Genomic DNA, 16,347 nt, shown 5'->3' with positions numbered 1-16,347 from the left:
CAGGAAATTAACGAAGAATTAAAAAAATACATGGAAACCAATGAAAATGAAAACACAACTATTCAAAATCTTTGGGATGCAGCAAAGGCAGTCCTTAGGGGCAAGTATATAGCAATACAAGCCTTTCTCAAGAAACAAGAAAGGTCTCAAGTACACAACCTAACCCTACACCTAAAGGAGCTGGAGAAAGAACAGCAAATAAAGCCTAAACCCAGCAGGAGAAGAGAAATTATAATAAAGATCAAAGCAGAAATCAATGAAATAGAAACTAAAAGAACAGTAGAACAGATCAACGAAACTAGGAGCTGGTTCTTTGAAAGAATTAACAAGATTGATAAACCCCTGGCCAGACTTATCCAAAAGAAAAGAGAAATGACCCAAATCAACAAAATCATGACTGAAAGAGGAGAGATCACAACCAACACCAAAGAAATACAAACAATTATAAGAACATATTATGAGCAACTCTATGCCAGCAAATTAGATAATCTGGAAGAAATGGAGGCATTCCTAGAGATGTATCAACTACCAAAACTGAACCAGGAAGAAATAGAAAACCTGAACAGACCTATAACCACTAAGGAAATTGAAGCAGTCATCAAAAATCTCCCAACAAACAAAAGCCCAGGGCCAGATGGCTTCCCAGGGGAATTCTACCAAACATTTCAAGAAGAATTAATACCTATTCTTCTGAAACTGCTCCAAAAAATAGAAATGGAAGGAAAACTTCCAAACTCGTTTTATGAGGCCAGCATTACCTTGATCCCAAAACCAGACAAAGACCCCATCAAAAAGGAGAATTACAGACCAATATCCCTGATGAACATGGATGCAAAAATTCTCACCAAAATTCTAACCAACATGATCCAACAGTACGTTAAAAGGATTATTCACCACGACCAAGTGGGATTTATCCCTGGGCTGCAAGGTTGGTTCAACATCCACAAATCAATTAACATGATACAATACATTAACAGAAGAAAGAACAAGAATCATATGATCCTCTCAATAGATGCAGAAAAAGCTTTTGACAAAGTACAGCATCCTTTCTTGATCAAAACTGTTCAGAGTATAGGCATAGAGGGTACATACCTCAATATCATAAAAGCCATCTATGAAAAACCTACAGCAAATATCATTCTCAATGGGGAAAAACTGAGAGCTTTCCCCCTAAGGTCAGGAATATGGCAGGGCTGTCCACTATCACCACTGCTATTCAACATAGTATTGGAAGTCCTAGCCACAGCAATCAGACAACAAAAAGAAATCAAAGGCATCCAAACCGGCAAAGAAGAAGTCAAACTCTCACTCTTTGCAGATGATATGATACTTTATGTGGAAAACCCAAAAGACTCCACCCCAAAACTGCTAGAACTCACAGGAATTCAGTAAAGTGGCAGGATAGAAAATCAATGCACAGAAGTCAGTGGCATTCCTATACACCAACAACAAGACAGAAGAAAGAGAAATTAAGGAGTCGATCCCATTTACAATTGCACCCAAAACCTTAAGATACCTAGGAATAAAGCTAACCAAAGAGGCAAAGGATCTGTACTCCGAAAACTATAAAATACTCATGAAAGAAATTGAGGAAGACACAAAGAAATGGAAAAATGTTCCATGCTCATGGATTGGAAGAACAAATATTGTGAAGATGTCAATGCTACCTAGGGCAATCTACACATTCAATGCAATCCCCATCAAAATACTATCCACTTTTTTCAAAGAAATGGAACAAATAATCCTAAAATTTGTATGGAACCAGAAAAGACCCCAAATAGCCAGAGGAATGTTGAAAAAGAAAAGCAAAGCTGGCGTCATCACAATTCTGGATCCAGCTCTATTACAAAGCTGTCATCATCAAGACAATATGGTACTGGCACAAAAACAGACACATAGATCAAGGGAACAGAATAGAGAGCCCAGAAATGGACCCTGAACTCTATGGTCAACTCATCTTTGACAAAGCAGGAAAGAATGTCCAGTGGAAAAAAGACAGTCTCTTCAACAAATGGTGCTGGGAAAATTGGACAGCCACATGCAGAAGATGAAACTGGACCATTTCCTTACACCACACACAAAAATAGACTCAAAATGGTTGAAAGACCTCAATATGAGACAGTAATCCATCAAAATCCTAAAGGAGAACACAGGCAGCAACCTCTTCGACCTCAGCCGCAGCAACTTCTTCCTAGAAACATTGACAAAGGCAAGGGAAGCAAGGGCAAAAATGAACTATTGGGACTTCATCAAGATAAAAAGCTTTTGCAAAGCAGAGGAAACAGTCAACAAAACCAAAAGACATTCTGTCTGTAATGACAGAATGGGAGAAGATATTTGCAAATGACATATCAGATAAAGGGCTAGTATCCAAAATCTATAAAGAACGCATCAAACTCAACACCCAAAGAACAAAGAATCCAATCAAGAAATGGGCAGAAGACATGAACAGACATTTTTCCAAAGAAGACATCCAAATGGCCAACAGACACATGAAAAAGTGCTCAATATCGCTTGGCATCAGGGAAATCCAAATGAAAAGCTCAATGAGATACCACCTCACACCAATCAGAATGGCTAAAATTAACAAGTCAGGAAACGACAGATGTTGGTGGGGATGTAGAGAAAGGGGAACCCTCCTACACTGTTGGTGGGAATGCAAGCTGGTGCAGCCACTCTGGAAAACAGTATGGAGGTTCCTCAAAAAGTTGAAAATAGAGCTACCATATGATCCAGCAACTGCACTACTGGGTATTTACCCCAAAGATACAAATGTAGGGATCCGAAGGGGTACGTGCACCCCGATGTTTATAGCAGCAATGTCCACAATAGCCAAACTGTGGAAAGAGGCAAGGTGTTCATTGACAGATGAATGGATAAAGAAGAGGTGGTATATATATACAATGGAATATTATGCAGCCATCAAAAGGAATGAGATCTTGCCATTTGTAATGATGTGGATAGAACTGGAGGGTGTTTTGCTGAGCGAAATAAGTCAATCAGAGAAAGACATGTATCATATGACCTCACTGATATGAGGAGTTCTTAATCTCAGGAAACAAACTGAGGGTTGCTGGAGTGGGGGTAGGGTGGGAGGGGTGGGGTGGCTGGGTGATAGACACTGGGGAGGGTATGTACTATGGTGAGCACTGTGAATTGTGCAAGACTGTTGAATCAAAGATCTGTACCTCTGAAACAAATAATGCAATATATGTTAAGAAAAAAAAAAAGAAGATAGCAGGAGGGGAAGAATGAAGGGGGGAAAATCAGAGTGGGAGATGAACCATGAGAGACGATGGACTCTGAAAAACAAACTGAGGGTTCTAGAGGGGAGGGGGGTGGGTGGATGGGTTAGCCTGGTGATGGGTATTAAAGAGGGCACGTTCTGCATGGAGCACTGGGTGTTATGCACAAACAATGAATCATGGAACACTACATCAAAAACTAATGATGTAATGTATGGTGATTAATATAACAATAAAAAAAGAAGCCATCCAGCTTTGCCTTTGTCCACTGGGGAGTCTAGACCTGAGAAGCTGGGCTTTTCCTCAGGCTCTGAGCTAGCTCTTTTGGAAGGGGAAACCATCGTCTCTGATGCTGGGCAGGGAGTGGAAAGGTGAAGGGGGCCGGAGTGTTCCTTTCTGCAAGTTCACTTCACAAAGAGAAGAAATGGAGGTGCTCACCTTGAAGAAAAATTGAGGAGCAGTATGGAAAAATGAGAAGCAACAATAGAACAAAACCCAGTGGACTTAAACCTCAGCAGAGGGATTCAACCCACCCCTACCACCACCCACCTTTCTCTCCATGAAAATTCACTGAACACCAACACCTCCGTGCGCTCCACATCCTGTCTCCTTGCCCCCTCCTCTTCTCCCTGTGGGTCCCTAAACACAGACTAACTGGCCTAAAACAGCAAATCATCAATGAGGAAATAGCCCTCCTGTGAGGACTGTAAGGCCCCCTTCAAGGATCTCCTCCAGTTCTCCGGCTCCTGCCAGACTTGACCTCCTTACTCACATCCTTCTGCATAATGGAGAACACATACCTAACTCAGGAGACGGGGGCTAGTCCTAGCTCTGGCACTATCCAGACGTGGGTCAGGGGGCCACAGTTTTAGCCTCTCTGGGACTCGGTTTCCTCTCTGTGTGATGGCAGGGCCTGGTCAGCCATACTGTTTGGCTCCATCCCAGTCCCAAAGATTTCCCCAGGGGTTCTCCTCATCTGCACTGAGCACCCCTCCCACATTCCACACCAAGCCAGGAAGTACTTCCTATCACTTGAGTGCAGTACTCCCATTTGGTTTGTAAAGATGAAAAATCTAACCCTTACCCCCAAACTATGGCCCTCTATACACCAGTTTTTATACTAACTAGGACTTCTAAAGCCCTATATCATCAACGCTTATTCCTAAGTCATAAGTAAAAGCAGAATAATATTAATACTTGAGATTTGGTGTGTACCAGACACTGGGTTCTATCCACATTTCAATCCCTATAACAACTCTCTGAGATAGGTGGCATCATCTTAAAGAAGTCATTAAAAGACAAACCATGGTTCAGAAAGGTTAAGTAACTTGCTAAGGACACACAGCTAGTTAGTAGCATAGCTAGGACTCAAGCCCATGACTGCATGACCCTAAAGCTGTAAACCACTAAGCCACATGGCACGTGGTTTCTTGAAACACCCTAAGTTGAGCCCTGCTCAGAGCTTTCTCAAGAGTTCTATAGATCCAGACTCAATAATTCATGATTGAGCTTTCCCTCGGAGCTGGGCCAAGAGTTTTCACAGCTGTGCAATCTCATGTCAACCTCACAAGGACTTTGTGAGGTCATTATTACTATCCCCTCTGACAGATAATAATATTGAGGTTTATAATGATATTACCAGCAGTTATATGTCTTGTCAATGGCGCCCATTGCTGCTCAGAGGCAGAGCTGGGACTCACAACTAAATATTCTGACTCCAAGCTCCGTTCTCTTGTTGTAGAACCAAAGCTGATTCATAAACCCTGCCTTTAGCACTTGAGGCCAATGCTGTGGCTTTGGGGTATTCAAACAGCCTTTTCCTCTATCCTTCCCCTACCTCCATGAATGGGGGTAATGGGGGCAAGGATATGTATGGCCACTTCCAAAGTGCCTGCTACGAGCCAGGCACTGTGCTGGCAACTTTCTGCTTTATCTCATTTATTCCCCGCAACTCTCAAATCACATCACTGTCCCTTCCTGGTGATGACATTAAGACTCCCAAAGCTCAGGCAACTCGCCCAAGGGCCATGTCTTATAGAGGAAGGGGCAGGCCTTTGTGGATGATGATGTTGCATTCAAACAACATGCTTTTAACCAGCTTCTAGCCTGTGGAGGCCATGCTGGACACCAGGGGTCACCCTGGTGGTGAGGACACAAGAGCAAATAAGGTATGGTCCCTTTCCTTGAGGGGTCCCCTTTTGTAGAGAAGCCAGAAGGGTTAAGGAGACAGGGGCTTTGGCAGCACTAGGAAGGGGAACCTGGTGTAGCCTGGGGTGTGAAGAGGAGGTCAGAAAAGGCTTCCAGGAAGTGGCACTGAGCCGGTCTTGAAAGAGGTGAGAGAACTAAGGAAAGGTACAGAGGTAAGAAATTCTTTCTGGGCAAGGGGAATGGCATTAGGGGAAAAAGCATGGTGTGCACAAGGCTGGAGTCCTGACCAGTGGCTTATTCATTTGTGGCTAAATTAATAGGCAAAAGGAATCAACAAGGTATACAAGTACCTTGGTTTGACAGCAGAGCTCAGGCATCCTGGGGAGCCTGTTCCTTTACCCCCCTCTCCCTACCAGGTCCCCTGGGGCCCAGGTCTGGGAATGGGGCCCAGAATTCCCCAGAGATACTGCATGGAACATAAGGAATGTAAACAATTTCCTGTTCCACAGGCCAGAGATTCCTCCCTATATACTGACCCTTCATGTGTCACTGGAGGTCACCTAGGAAACAGCCCCAGACACTGGGCCATGACCCAGGGCTTAGCTCCCCAAAGAAGAGTCTGTGCTTTTCCACCCCAGGCCCACTGTCCACCTCTACCATGCCTGCTGCCACTTTAAGGCCCTAAAGACCATGCTTTGTGGGCAGCAAACAGGCTTGATCACCCTATCCCCCCACCCCCTGCTTCCAACCTGAATCAGCCTGAATTACAGACATCCAACTTGACTCTACAAACTCGGTTTGAGTTCTGTTGAGCTGCTATCCACTCTAACTATGGGACTCCAAACAAGTTACTCAGCCTCTCTGAGCCTCATTTTCCTCATCCATAAAATGGGGCAATAATAACAGCACATACCTCATAGGGCTGTTGTGAGAATGAAATTAGTTCCTATTTGTAAAGCACTTGGAGGAGTGTCTGGTGATAATAAACACCATCAAGAACTCTACAGATAAGCCACTGTTATAATTGGGAAGATACCTGGACACTGACTTATATGTATCACAGAAAGTTCACTTTATGTAAGAATGAATCTGACATATTATGACAGGGTTTGGCAAATATTACAGGGGTCAAATTCAGCCCATTTTTGTAAGTACAATTTTACTGGAACACAGCCACGCCCATTCATGGAAGGATTGTCTACGGCACCCGGCCCTTTACAGAAAATTTGCTGATTTCCGTGTTACTAGCTTGAATCATATGTAAGTGACCATATTCAATTATGCTTAATCTACAAAATCATCAATTTCATGTGGTTCAACTTAGCAAATCATACTGGCTTATCATGTGTCCTACTGCCTTACCTGTTAAAACAGAGGGCTGTGCTCTAAATCCAGTGATCCTAATAACGAAGTTATGGTCATCATCCATTGAGCACCTACCATGGTCAAGGTTTACCTCAGACTTTCACTACACCCCTGCAAGGTAAATATGACCACCACCACCCCTTGTATAGACAAGGAAATCTGAGGCTCGGAAAGAGGTGATGTGTGAGCTTTGGACTTGACCCAGGTCTCCAGACCCCACATCTGGTACGCTGTCCCCACATAGGGCTCCCCAAGAGGCTGTGGGGAATGAGACCTATCTGAGTAGGACAGGACATGGAGAGCACGAAGACCCCTCATCTCCCCCACTTCTCTGCTGGTCCATCTCCCAGACAGTGCTCTGACCCCATGGTTGATGGGGCCCCATCCTGTGACTTCCCTGCCAGCCTCAGGACAGTGCTCAGAAGCATCTGACTCGTAGTGCGAGCGTTGGGCCGGACTGGGGAGGGGGCAGGGAGCACTTTCAAAAATAAGCAAGCTCTCTTTCCAGGACCGGGGGAGCTATTTTTAGCAGCTGCCTAAATTACGGTTTCCCCCTCTGCTCTGGGAAAGGCAAAGAAAGCAAAAGTAAACTGTCTCAGCCCCAGAGTCCCCTCCATGCAGGCTGAGGGGTGGGAGATACAGACACAGGGGAGATGGGGATGAAGAGAAAGAAGGGTCTTTCTGGGAAAGCAAAACTGAAAATTCCTCAACGTGCCATTTCTTGGACTTGGGGGTGTTGTGTGGCAGTTGTGGATTTTCCAATCAGTTTTCTCATTTTGCGAAGTGATAGAACATAGGTTTCTTTGTCTCACCAGGGTAGAAAACAAGGGGAAAATTGCTCTCCTGTGTCCCAGTCAAGCATGCATGCATTCATTCATCCATCTATGCCCTGAGTGACTGTCATGTACAAGGCAATTTTCTGGGTGTTTTGGATGAACCCAACATCAAATCATAGCCCCACTGGGTCTACAGTCTTGCAGGGGAAGGCATGGGCCTAAGCACCCAGGATACGAGGGAGGGGAGGAGGTGCAGGCCTGGGACAGCAGGGAAAGAAAAGGGACTTCTGGCTAAGGTAATCTGCAACATTCACCTGTGGACGTGGCATTGAAGTTGAGTCTCAGAGGAAGGAAAGATGTTGGTGCATCTCATGGGGGGGTCCAAGAAATCATTCACAATGAAAGGTGCGCCAGAGTGAGGACTTGGTGTCAAGAAAAACCCCAAGAGGTGAAGGGAAGCACAGCTGACCTCTGAACCACATGGGCGTTAGGGACACAGACTCCTCCCCTGCCCCCATAGAAAATCCACATATAACTTTTGACTCCCCCAAACGTCATTCCTAATAGTGAGAACCTCAAGAGATCACTTCTTACTGCTCTTCACCATTTACTGAAGAGACAAACTGTCCACGCGGAGATGATTAGTGTCACACAGCGTTTTCAGTGGATACAACACTTGAGCTTACCACAATAGCAACAGGAGGTCACTTTGAAATGATTACAGCAGTATAGCATGTACTACAGTTAATTTTATGCAGTTACAATTTAATACGGCATTTTACGTTTGTTTACATTTCTCTCAACTGTGAATGGTGCCATGAATGGTCTGTGTTTGTGCAAGCTTTGATAAATTGTAACTTTTTATGACAGAATTTTGTCTATTTTATGGTAGCATATGATAAAATAGACTAGCATCTACAAAAATTTTATGCATTCATGACATAACTTTTTCTTTTTTTTTTTTTTTGAGATTTCCAGGCTGTGTAGTTCATCTGTAAGCTTTTTTAAATCTCCAAAATTTTCCAATATATTTATTGAAAAACATCCACATAGAAGTGGACCTGTGCAGCTCACATGCGTATTTGTTTGAGGGTTAACTATTGTTTTCCCAGGCTGAAATGTAGGACTTAAAGAGGTGCAGTGGGAAACCAGATCAGGGCCAGATAAAGGAAGGCCTTGAATGCTGGGTAAAGGAGGGTAGCCGCTGAAGGATGGGTGGCTGGCTGATAGGCTGGGATTCAGATCAGAGCTGGGATTTAGACAGGCAATTTCTGGTGGCCCTGATGGAGGGCATTACAGAACATGGGGACATCAGAGGGAAGATCTAGACAGCAGCTCTGTCTGAGTGAGAGTTAATGAGGCCCCGAACTGCTGAGAATGGAGGGGAGGGGATGGATTCTGGAGATGTCATGGAGGGGTGTGCACACTAGCATGTGTGTGAGCTGATGAGGGGGCTTTGGCAAGACATGAACTGGGCACAGAAAACAAGGACTTGGGCTGAGATTGAGTGGGAGTGGTGGGGAGCTCTTTGGGCAACAGCTGTGAAGTAAAAGAGAAGAAGGAATTTCAACACCAAGTTTCTGCTACCCATTAGAGCCAGAGGTCTGGGGCTCCCAGCCAAAGGGAAACCACCCTACACGTGACACGGGTCGCCTCCCCACCTCCCGCTTCCGGGAAGCCAAGCCCCTCCTCCAGTTCACACAGATGGTGCTGTCCTTACTGAAAGGGTGCAGGGGAAAACAGCCTACAGCTTCTTCCTGTGCACCCCTGCACCAGAGCACTCTAACATGCTGAGAACCCACATCATTCGAGGCATCCCAGGGCTGGGAAAAGCTCCCTATGGACCGCTCCTCCTGGTCCTCTTCTCCTGGGGTCCCAGCACAAAAGCATTCTGTCCCTCATCAAGGCAGAACCCTGAGGTGTTGCCAGGGCCAGTCAACCGTGGGACCCCAGCTGGGCTGGGCACATAGTCACACTCTGGACCATGGGCCGAGTCTTCCTCAGACGTGGTGCCCCCCTTGTCATCCTGCTAGGCCCTCTCACAGTCCTGCATTCACACCAGAAAAGGCCCTGCGTGTGCCTCAGGGCTCTGCTGGACATAAATCCTGGACAACAGGCACATTCCATCTCTCTAGGGTAGGAGGCAGGGGGAGGGGGACAGGGACTGGGGGAGAGGAGAAGAGGAATTGAGTTGACCCCTAGAAGGCAAATGTGATTGAAAATGTAGACCCAGGTGACCCCTCACCTCCCTTCACTCTTGTTTATACAATTTCATCTGTTCCTTCATTCATTCTAATAAATATTCATTGCACACCTAAATACCACGCTAAGGGCTGGAAAAATACCATGGTAAACGAGAGCTTAGTTTGGTGAGGAAGGGGGAGAATTAAGCAAATCAACATACTAAAGTGTGGACATAGTTAGAAGTATAAATGTTTGAGTGTGAAGAAGTTGGTGGAACTCCTTCCCAATGGGCGTTCTATTCCACCCGGGGCACTCTGCTCATCCTAATGGTTTAGTGAATAAGAGAATAAGTGCTGGGAATAATCAGGGTGCCATCCAAGATTCAGGACCAGATGTCCATCCCAGGGTTTATAATATAATAAAAGACTGAAAACACCCAAACTACTAAAACATAGGAGATAGATTAGATAGACAGATGGACATAGAGACATATCTAAGCATGCACGCGTGTGCACACGCACACACACACGCACACACACACACACACCAGCCTAAAGTGATTATACTTGAGTTGCTGGGGCTTGGGGTCATTTTTCTTACTTTTCCAGATTTTTCCAAATTTCCTATAATGAGCATTTATCCTTTTCATCAGAAAAAAAAATGATGTTCTTTTTAAAAGAAGATAAACCATAGACTACAAACGAGGAGGCTTAGGATTGAATCTGGTGGTCTCTGCCCTTGCAGGCTACCTGGGACAAGAGAGCATAATTTCTTTGAACCTTGTTGGTAAATGACCAGGGCAAACCACATGCTCTCCAGAGCTTCTTCCACCCCTGACACTAGGCTCTGTGCCACAGACTACATGAAGTGCTAAATGATGCCGGTTCAACTGGATCTTATCCCCTGAGCTCCCATTAGTTCATCATTCACTCATTTGCTCATTCTTTCAACTACCACTGTTGTCGACACTCCCTCCATGCCCGGCACTACTCTTGGTCCTGGGGGTGCAGGGGCAGCTAATGAAACAGACACAGCTCCTCCCCTCACAAAGTTCGGTCTCCCAAGCTCAGGGTCTCCTTCCACTGCTCTTCTCTTCCATCCCTAATGCCCTATTCCGTTAATGATTCTTGCCACCACTTTTCCAAAATGTCTCGGGTACATGTGTTTCATTCCCAAACACCACACTCCAGACTTGATCCAATCCCATGTAGTCTCATGCTGGGCCCAGTGCTGACCCTGCATGTCTCCCCCTTCTCGGCATCCTACAAACAGTTTTTGACTAATGTCTCCAGGAGCACCTCAATCTGCATCCCTTGGTTCAGCATCCCTCAGAGTTCCCAGTCTAAACTGAAAGCCACCTGCTTTAAATATTAGGTTTGGCCATTTGGTGGGACTCACAAATTCCATACCAACCAAGCCTTGAAATCTGTACACCCTACAGGCCAGCAAGGACATGGAAGAACTGGAACTCTTGCACCAAACGGTTTGGCCATGTCTTAAAAAAGTTAAACATATGCCTCCATATGACCTGGTTGTTCCAATCCTAGGTATTCACCCAAGAGAAATGAAAGCATATGCCCATATAAAGTCTTATTCATGAATGTTCATAGCAGCTTTATCTGTAATAGCTCCAAGCTGGAGACGCCCAAATGCCCATCAACAGGTGAATCCATAAACAAAGTGTATAGTTATCCATATAATAGAATATTATTCAGCATTAAAAAGGAAAAAAAAAACTATTGATACATGCTACATGTGGATAGAGCTCAACATAATTATGCTAAGTAAAAAAAAAAAAACAGAGGCAAAAAGTATTCATACTGTATAATTCTGTTTATCTAAAGCTTGAGAAAATGTGAACTAATCCATAGTGACTCAAAGCAGGTTGCCCACAGAGGCAGTGGAAGGTAGGCAGGGAGGGGATGGATTTTAAAAGGGCATAATGGAATTTTGGGGGATGATGAACATGTCCACAATCTTGATGTGGTAGGGGATTCAGAGGTATATACATAGGTTAAAACATATCAAATTATGTACTTTAATTACATAAGATTATTGTATGTCAATTTACCTCAATAAAGTTATGAAAAACAAACAAAACATGTCCATTTACAGCCTCATACCACCAAACCACCAAGGGCTCTGGCCTCTGGAAAGGTATTAATATTATACGCTTCTGTAAAGATTCTAGGAAAAACCCGAGGGGTGGGGGATGGGAACAAGGAATCCCCAGCCCCAGGCCCAAACCTCAGCTGATACGGTCTCATCTTTTAGGAGGCAGGGTAGTGGTACTGTAAAGAGTATATACTTTCATTAAGTCTGTGGCTACATTACTTAGTCCCTAAAAGCCTCATTTCCCTGTGGGCACATGGATGCCAAAGCCCACCGTGAGCACCAAACGGAAGGGCACAGATCATGTGTCCACACAGCACTGGGTACACCACAGGCCCTCAAATTCTGTTCCCTCTTCGTCTCCCAGCCCCAGGCTGCTCATAGTGGTGGCTAAGGTTCAGAGCTCAGACCATGAAAGCAGGAGAACTGAGGGTCTCCCAGGAGCCAAGTGAGGAGGGGGTTAGAAACCCAGTGAAACACAAACAAGCACAAACCTGATTCCATGTTGAAGTCTCTGGGGGTAGGGCTGAGTTGACAGCAGCCTAGGGCCTCTGGGTGGGTAAAAATAGGACACTCGAAGCCTAGGTTACAGTCCTGGAATTTGTTAGAAGCAGAAGAGACGCTGAGGGGTTTGAGAACAGTGGCCATGACATGGAGTTTTCAGGACAAGGGATCGGGAGGGATGTGGATTGAGTAGGGTGGAAAGAAGGAGATACCTGACCCCGGTACCCTACACAAGCAGGTATAGGAAAGGCCCAGAACTGACCAAAGGAGAAAGGGAGAGAAGAAATTGATGTGTGTGAGTGTGCGAAAGGGTTTGACTCTGTGATGCAGAGGTGGCTGTGTGGGATGGTTACGTGTGATATGCGTGGTGTATGTCGTTATCTGCGTATGTGTATTTCTGGTGTGTGTGTATATATGTGTTCATCTCCAGGAAACAAATACATTGGATTCTACTGACTTTCAAGTCTGAGCAGAGAGAAGACCCAGTTAGCTTCCCAAAGTACATAAGCAGAGGAAACAGCAATACCACTGAAAATCAGCCCCCTTAGTTTATGAGAAGCTACCCAAGCCTGACAGGCAGGAATTCTTACTGTGGGGAATGCAGTATCTTGTCTTCAGTTCCCCACGCACGGCACTATGGCCTGGGAGGAGAGACCCATCCAAAAGATGCTTGCACCTGCCAGGGACCAGAGACCAAACATTCACATTCATCATCTCATTTCATCTCAAGACAACCCAGCGAGCTCAGGATTTTTGATGGAGGAGGACACTGAGGTTCAAAGCTAAGAGGGGATGACTTCCAGAGTGGGGCTCTTTCCTGTCACACACCATCTCATCCCAGTTTCGATTCTGCTCCAGGTGTGTGTGCACGTGCATACACGTGTACACGTCTATCTGTGTATATGTGTTTGTGCATATGTGCGTGTCTAGCAGATGTAACTGGGTTTCCTTTGGGGATATATTACAATAGGGCATACACTCCCTCTGCCTCTGCTGTTTGAAATGTATCCCCAAACTATTCCATGCGCCACACTCTTACAAGATAGATACTCAATACATTTCTAGAAAGAGGGATACTAACATTCATTAAAAACTAGGTTGGGCTCAAACTTCCACATTTATTTTTACTTAATTATCCTGCAAAGATGATATTGTGATCTGCATTTTTACATATAGGGAAATTAGGGCTTAGAGAAGGTCAGCAACTTGCCCAAGTTCGTAAAGTTCGTAAAGCACATGAGTCTCAGTTTGGTCGATTCCAAAACTCAGACACAGCCCTCCTGCGGCACAGAGATGGCAGGGTGTATAAACAGTCGGCGCCCCCACAGCCATGGCGGCCTCCTGCAGTGCCCTGTCCCTTCCCCATCACCCCATGCCTACTCTCAGGGGATAACGCAGCACTACTTGTACAGAGAAACCCTGTCCCCCGGCCACAGACAGCAACCCGGCCCATTATCTTACCACACACACTGAGTCACAGAAGGGTCCAGGCTGTCCCTCCTCTAGGTCAACCTCTTGGGTGCGTGAGCTGGCCACTCTCAGAAGGGCCCCCTGCTTGCCTTATGGCTCTCCTGTTGTTGTCCTGAATCTTTGATAATTTTTGAACAAGGAGCCTTGCATTTCCATTTTGCACTGGGCCCTGCAAATCATGCAGCTGGCCCTGCCCATCTTCTCTGGCAGCCAGCTCAGGGAGCCTTTCCCAGGAAGAGCAGCCCAGCCAGCCACTCCCTGTGTGTTTCCAAAAATGTTACCCACAGTCCCTGAATGGTCAGGACGGAACAGAGACGAGTTACTTTAATCTGGAGTGGCTTCCTGCCCGAATGGCCTTGATGGGCAACTCAGTAACCGCTAGACTGTTCCTCGCCCCATCTCTCCTCTGTATCCCACCTCACCTCTCCACTCCACCACATCCCCTGGTTTCCAACCATGCTGTCCTTCTCCTCCTTAAATGCACCAGTGCTCACGGGATTGAAATTCCCAGAGAGCATGGACATTTCCGCTCATATCCCCAACTCCCCCCACGGGGCTCTTTCAGCACGCACAGCAGCAACTTGATAAGAGTGGATGGATTTAAATAAATGGCAGTATTTCCTGAATTCCTGACCCTATCATAAGACATATCAGTGTGATATTATATTACACGTACACAAAGATTGTATGTCCTTCTGCAATGGGATAAATACTACATGCAAGAGACTGTGTTAGTTCCGACTCTGCTCATTCTCCATTTGGGCTCACAATATTTCCCCCATCCCAGCATCCTCATGCCCGTCTCTGCTTCCTCCCTCCTCTCCCCTCCTCCCCTGCAGATCCTACGTTCTTCGGTCAGGCTTCCTGATCATCCTAACCTACTGGAATTCTCCAAAACACATTCTGAGCACTCTTTTCTCTGTTTATAGGACACTTCATCATATACCACTACAAGGCACCCCATGTTATTTGATTTCCTGTGTTACCATAAATTTTTTACACCAATGAACTTTTCCCCTTATCTAGGCTCTGAGCCCCACAGAAATGGTTCTTGGTACAGTGCCATGTATGTTGTAGGTCCTCTCCCCGATGGAAAGGCATCTAATGACAGTGGGTGGAAGTGGGGCAGAAAAAGAAGAGAAAGTTATGAATTCCCCAGAAGCAAATCCTCAAGGCAAACCCAATAAACTCAGGTACTTCGATCCTTTCTCTTCTGGAGTCCAGTGAAGGTCAAAGGCATCCAGACCTTGGCCAGACACCCTCAAGAGGTGTCTCAAGTGACACTCAGCCAGAGGCAAAGGTATGCTCCTTTATAAACCTGCATGGTGAAATCACATCTTGGCATTCCCAGACATTTTCATTTCTGTTTGTGGCTGTTTTCCCCCTCCTTCCTGCAAACGAAAGGCATCTTGCATAAAAGGCATAAGAGATATTTTTCCCCTCTATGCTTTGAGGAATGGGAGATTTCCTCCAGGGAAATGGAGACCCTGACTCCAGGACTTAAGGTTCCAGAAACCAAGCCACCCCTCCCAACAGCTACAAGCCCTGGGAGCAGTCTTTGTGTGGACTCTCCCATTTCGAAACCACCTTTCTTTGACCTTGACATCCCTGCAAGCTCTGCCCTGATTCTCTCCACCAAAGGGGCTTTATGGACCCAGCAGCGCACCTCATCTGCCCCCTTAGTGCCCAGTAATGGAGGCCCATGACCCACCTCCCCTTGGAACTGCACTTCTGGGTACCTCTTCCTTCTGTCCTGTCACTCCTCCAGAGGCCCTTTAACCCGTTCTCCCTCCTCCTGGTGTTTCAGAACACAAATGCTGACACTTGGCCCCACGCTCCAGGCTGCTCTCATGCCTCTGATTTCAACCAGCTGCTTCCCCCTGTCTGGAGCAGTTTCTCTCTGGCCCTCCCCAGGCTCCTGGCCACTCATAGGGCAAGCCTCGCTCCCTTCCCCACGGTGTGGCTTAGGCACCCCTCCCTGGCATCCTGCGTCTCTCCCACCATCAAGCATCGGACAGACCTGCTATTGCTTCCTGAGCTACGGTCACTGTCACTGGGCTGTGACCTTCTTTGGGTCGGGGACAGTGCCACACAGTTTATCAGGAACCCACATAGAACCTGACACACAGCAGGCTCATATCTCAGATCTCCATCCTTCTCTCTTAGCCTTTCTCCCTCCAAACAAACCTTACATGTCCTTATTTCAGACGAATTTGGTGATGGTCACCCCCAAATCCACCTCTCCCCAGTCTCTGCCTCCATATGTCCAGCTCCCCACATCTCTGTTTGGATGTGCTCACACAATCCCACCAACTTCCTCTCAAAGGGACTTCATCTCCCTTCAGGCCACCCTGGCTTCTTGCTGTGAAGGACACCACAGTCCTGAGGTCCAAAACTACAGAATCATCCTTAACTCTTCCTTTGTCTTGAGCACCGCTGCATGCCAGCATTTTATATGCATTATCTCAGTTATCACAACAAACCCCTGGAAGTAGATATTTGCATCCTGATTTTACAGAGGAGGCAATTGCGGTGGTGGTGAT

At 46.0% G+C, this 16,347-nt stretch overlaps 1 protein-coding gene across 4 annotated transcripts in view; it reads right to left on the bottom strand.

The window, feature by feature from the left end:
* Positions 1–16,347, bottom strand: part of DAAM2 (dishevelled associated activator of morphogenesis 2) — a 125,525-nt gene that overhangs the window by 62,913 nt on the left and 46,265 nt on the right. The window contains exon 1 of one of the 4 annotated variants that reach the window (XM_034991253.1): positions 13,796–14,525. The exons of the other annotated variants lie outside the window; for them this stretch is intronic. The gene's annotated coding sequence lies outside the window, so the exon portion shown is untranslated. Of the gene's footprint in view, positions 1–13,795; positions 14,526–16,347 lie in introns of those variants that run through there. 4 annotated transcript variants of the gene reach the window in all.

Source organism: Mirounga leonina, unplaced genomic scaffold (assembly GCF_011800145.1).
Source record: "Mirounga leonina isolate KUSES-001 unplaced genomic scaffold, KU_Mleo_1.0 Mir_53, whole genome shotgun sequence".
NCBI classification, from domain to species: Eukaryota; Metazoa; Chordata; class Mammalia; order Carnivora; family Phocidae; genus Mirounga; species Mirounga leonina.
The sequence above is the reverse complement of the archived record's forward strand: the minus strand, read 5'-3'. Positions and strand labels throughout refer to the sequence as shown.